Source organism: Brachycentrus maculatus, unplaced genomic scaffold (genome assembly GCF_059751285.1).
Source record: "Brachycentrus maculatus isolate JH-2025_06_01 unplaced genomic scaffold, ASM5975128v1 h1tg002314l, whole genome shotgun sequence".
In the NCBI taxonomy this organism is placed as follows: Eukaryota; Metazoa; Arthropoda; class Insecta; order Trichoptera; family Brachycentridae; genus Brachycentrus; species Brachycentrus maculatus.
Window position 1 is genome coordinate 5,986 of NW_028282803.1, and position 5,452 is coordinate 11,437.

Sequence of the window (5,452 nt, forward strand, 5' to 3'; positions counted from 1 at the left end):
ATAAACCTCATTCAAATGTATATTGCATGCAACCAATCCTCACTATCATTGGCATTGCTATTGAGGGGTTGTTCCCATATATCAGCCATACTGTTTCTGCTCGGCTTCGGGAATTATTGGCTGGTGAAGCGCAGATTCGACTCTTCAGGATTTGAAGTAAATAAACGTGCATTTTTGTACATTATTTGCATGGTATTAGCTTTCGGGTACAGTTATTATGAACTTGCAAAGTAACTATATTGTGATACTGAGAATCCAGACGTCTGTCCATCTCCTGTACCGAACATTTATGGGTGGCAATCTCGAACAGCTTTCGGATCAAGCCCACCATAAATAAGGAGCGGCTAAATGGGTGGGCTGGGAATTCCTACAAGCCGAAAACTACCAGCAGCAGGTAAGAAGCAGAATCTAGAAGATTCTTATCGGTGGACATGCAGCACTTGAAGGGGAATTAGGCAGATCATTCTTCGATGTGACTAACTCTATCTACAACATGAAAAGCTGGATCGCAAACCACATACTGCTGGCTGATCTCACCTAGCTTGCATATCGCGCATTTGGCTGGGTTGCATGTTGGCTGATCTGCATAAAATTGGTGGCGTTGCACTTTGCAGCAGGTTCGTGGAAGAAGTTGCTCTACGCAATGTTCTACAATACTTGCCTGTGCATCTGTGCTGTATTCTATATGTTGCTGCTGGTCATGCACTCTATTAACCTATAGAACAGGCACTAGCTCTGCCTATCCAAGCCGAACAGTGGCAAGATTAACATAATCATCAATAGGGAGTCCGCTGAACATGTATGCATGCAATAAGTCATAGATAAAGGAAGCTTTGAATGAACTCATCGACTACTATGGTGTGTATGGTCGAATTTGCGAAATAATGACCCCATTTTATACTCACTCTCTCGAAATACATGCACGAATGTAAAGTTAAGTCTTTGGGGTAGTTGCATTTGGCTGTTTACTCCTACTCGGCTGCCTCTTGTATCATGACCATGGTGGACCTCAGTAGGCCGATGAAAAAATTAGCAAATGGAAAACAGTAAAGGGAATGAATGAGTATGTAAGGGTGAGAGATACTCAAATATAGGAAGAATGACTTCATGATGATGATAATTTGATTATATGTCATCTAAAGTGCTATACCTATAATTATTTTAATCATTTTCGATAAATCAATCATCAAGCTGGCATAATAGTGCTGTCCCCCTCAAAGTCCAGAACTATGGGGGGTTTTTCGAAGGGAGATCCACAGGCAAGATGAAATTGGTACTTTGTCCGGTTGTCGAAAGTACACCTGCTCGATTCGATGTCTTGTAGCACGGGCAGCGATAGTTTTCGGGCTTCTTTACATAGTTCTCGAAGGGCAGAAAGTGAATGACAGGCATCGGGAAGTACAGCTTACCCAAGACTTGGTCCACCAGCGTTTCTTGAGCTGAATCCCAACGTGCGCCATCAAGATACAGGCCATTAATGTACACTCCATTCTAACATATTATAAATTTTTACTTAAGGGGGGTTGGCAACCTTCTACTTTTACAACTGCAGCACTCTGAACTTGAAGCTGAGTGTATCTATCGGAATCTTGTACAGACGAGAGTGAGCCTGCAGAGCGCCAGTTAGAAAGCCTTGCGGGAAGTACAAGCCACTCATCCAGAAACAGTTGGGTAGTTTATTCATGAGCCACTACCTTAAAAACTGCACTCTTTCCAAGAGATCTTTGAACCAAGATGCGAGAGGCTTGAGGGAAGCATAAGAGACTTTTTTCCAAATGCCTGGCAAAGTATTGTTCTGGAAGGACAGATACATTTAATCAAGATCTTGAGACATGATAGCTAAGCCTTGGATTGCTTTGATAAGATCTTGCAAAGATCTCTTCACTTTCGTGAGCAAATTATTAAATTTGGCGATTTCCTGTAAGAGCACGATCGACAAGGAGTGCATGTACCCAACTTCGTTTGTCGCAAATAGCTATTGGTTGCCCTAGTTCTACAGAAGCAAGTCTGGCACTTGTGACAAAAATATTTCGGCCATTTCTGTCACAATCTCATCAGGACTTTTTCCACTTGCTCCAGAAGAGACTCTAGGCTGAATCGAAAGCACTGTCTCCATGATCTTTGTCGATTCTTGGTTTTGATAAGTAATATTAGCGTTCTCGTGCATCCCGAATACCTCGGGGTCTTCAAAATTGGGTAAGCTTTGAATGTACTCTAAGTAAGTCTTATTACTGCCCAAAATTGGGACGAAGTATATTTTCGATGAGGACAGTTCATACTTTTCTTTATCCAATACAGTTTGATTGTAGTACTTTTTTAGAATGGACAAAAGGCAGACTCGATCCCAATCATCGGTCACTCGGCCCCCATAGTTTATATGTCCAGTCATATAAAGCATTGCATCCCACGGAACACGATCCTCAGCTCCAACTGAATTCAAAAACATGCTCAGAGTCGCGAACGAAATAGAGAGGTCAGAGTCATTGAATTCATAGCGAATATTGAATCCCAGAGGGCCAAATTTACGGCGCTACTGAATGACAGCATGGAAAAACACTAACGAAAACACTAACTTATGCCAATCCGATTGCTTGTGCTCGACTTGCCCGAAAAATTCATCGTTGAGATCAGTGAAACATTTTTTTAAGTTCGCTTTCAAACCTCGAGGAGGCTCCAGAGTGAGCTTGCTGCCATTTTGTAGGACTGGAACGGGGAAGTAGTCTGCAGGCATTGAAGTGAGAATAAGCCGGAATTGGTCACTACCTTGATACTCCTCTGAAAATCCTAAGACAATTTTTTCAAGGCTGGGCATCCAGGATTTGGCTAAATGGCAATTGGTTAGAAGCACCCACCCTCCTTCTCCTTTCGCTCGATTGATAGCTTTTTCTGCTTTTTTCCCTTGTCCCTGCCCGAGACTGATAACGGAGAGCTGCTTTCCTTTGTCTTGAGCATACTTAATCATCGAGGAGGTGGGGTCTGCTCCGACTGATAAAATAAATATCAAGGGAGTTTTGAAGTTTAAAGTTTTGAATATTTCATCTGTGGTTGTAGTTTTGATTTCCTCGTAAAAACTGCCCATTTCTAACGCAACGTAGTTCGAAAATTATTTCATAATCTTTTCAGGAGCAAGGCCACGTATAAAGACTAACTTCGTGAATGCATTAACCTCATTAAAGGGCGCCGGCAAGGTCTCTTGAACGAAGTTTTGACTCTTTATGATTTACTTCCAAGAGGGCAAATTGTTTTTCAAATTTTATAAAAGGCCCTTGCCCTCTGCCGTCGTCTCACTGGCTGCTGACAGATAATCCCAATTCAGCTGCGAGAAGAATGATGGATCAGCATTGGGAGTCGTTGCAGGCTTGATAGATCCCCTGACCAGTAAGTTCCATTATGCGAAATTGATCCGATTGTCTTGCCTTCGTATCGAGGTGCAGATCAGGAAGGAGTAGATTTTTTTATGAGATTCAAAGAGCCCTCTGCAGATATCAGTGAACATGAGCTTGGTAATCCCGTCCATCAATACTTCCAGCCTCTTTTCGAGTTATGAGCAAGCCTCAGCCGCTTCGATTGCAATTAGAAACAGCTTCTTGAAATAATTCAGAGAAAACTGATACATGGGATCGATGCCTGATAAGTCCCCAATAACGAAGTAAAGCACAGTACCACGAATCGCAATGGGTATGTAGGAGTTTCTGGATTAGTTTATTTGCTATTCGATCGCTGTTGTCTCCTATAGTTTCTTTTTTATTATCGCACTACTCTTTTTGCTTTATTCGAGGGTCTTGATGAGTTCGATGTTATCCAAGATCATGCCTGTACTTTCAGACAGCAGAGTCAGAATGTTGTCTTGCGCCTCCTTTAGGGACTTCTTGCTACTTGAGATGCTAACCACAACCTCATCTCGCTGCTTTTAAACGCTTGGCAATTCATATTTGACAACGTCTCCCAAAAGTTGGTCTTTCAGTCCTTCGAAGGTTATGCTGAAGTTGATGACGGTGACCTTAATATAAATTTCTGGTAGGTAGCTCGGATTTGCCAGTTTCGTTGTCATGTACATTTTGAATTTATTATCATAGTCGATTTTTCTGTCCCCGACTCTTATAAGTTTCCGGTTATCTTCCTCGTAAACTTGTTTTTGGAGGACGGAGTCGATGGCAGGCTACAACTTTTATTCCACTGATTCTAACAATACTGAGTATCCAGACTGAATTGCAGTTTGGATGGTTTTTAAGTAGTGGGTCTACGAAAAGTTGATGATCTTCAAAGAGTTTTTCTATTCGTGCTTTTTTATCCACTTAAAGGCCTCGCCCTGAGGGTCGATGAATAAAGGCCATCTATCACATTTCGTTGCTATGACTCCATTATCGATAGAAAGCGGGTCATTCGATAGTCCCTCAATGATCCATTCACGAATCATAAGGGGAGCCTATAGAGTGGCAGAAAGACTATAATTTTATGAATATGGAATCGAGAGCTCTTTAAACTTTTCTTTCCATTTCTAAAGGACTGGCTCTCTGTATGATCCTGTGAATGGGCCGAGGTATGAAATTGTTGCTGCTCCTAAAAAGACGTCTCCGATGACTTTGAGCAGTTCCTCTGCTATATTTTATATTTGTTATTTCCATCTGATGCCTTCTTCTTCGAGCAGTACTGTCAGTTTCTCCGCACTGACCAAACGATTATTGGTTTTGATCATGTCCTATTCTAGCTTTTTTTTGAGGGCCATCGTTATGTCGCACTACTTTTGCAATGCTTGCACCTTTTCCTTAACTTTTTGCAGCTGGTCTTGCTTTACTTTAAGTTCCTTGTTCTTGATATCGAGTTTTTCGGAGAGTTCTGCGACTTTTTTCTTCCTGGGCTCCACTTCCTTGGATACTTTGGCGTAAGTGTCCATAGCCTTTACCCACATTGCCAAGGATTTGCAAGCAACACTTTTCTTTCCTATGTCTTCCACGTCGAACTACGGCTTCCTCGTGATAACTCTCAACTTTTTCAGCAAGGAGTCTTTATCCGCCAAGGAGTTTTTATCATATTATTTGAGTCGATCCAAAAAGCCCATTTCCATCATTACTTTTTTCGCACCTTCCCAATCACTTTTTTCTCCAAGTAATATACATACGGCTTCTAAAACCATTGATACAGCAGGAGGTGGGTTACTGAATCCTTTAATTTCAGTTATATCGTTTTTGTTTAATTTTTTCAAAGCATCTGCGGCCGCCTGTAAAGCTGGAATGGCTTTAGCTAATTCAGACTGCGCCTAATCTGCAATGATTTTAATTTATTGTTGTTCAATGTTAACTATTTAGGCTTGGTCCTGCACGACTGATTAAACTTTGGAGGCCTCCTGAGTGTCGATTGCCAATTGGCTTAAAAAATTTTAAGTCTTGATTGATTGCTCTGCGAGTTGGGGCTTGAGTACTTTCATTTACTCTTGCAACTTGATGACAATTTC

General features: G+C 41.6%; 1 pseudogene; it reads right to left on the reverse strand.

The window, feature by feature from the left end:
* Positions 1–1,519: 1,519 nt before the first annotated feature.
* LOC148298242 (dynein axonemal heavy chain 12 pseudogene) lies at positions 1,520–3,717 on the reverse strand (annotated as a pseudogene).
* Positions 3,718–5,452: the final 1,735 nt, after the last annotated feature.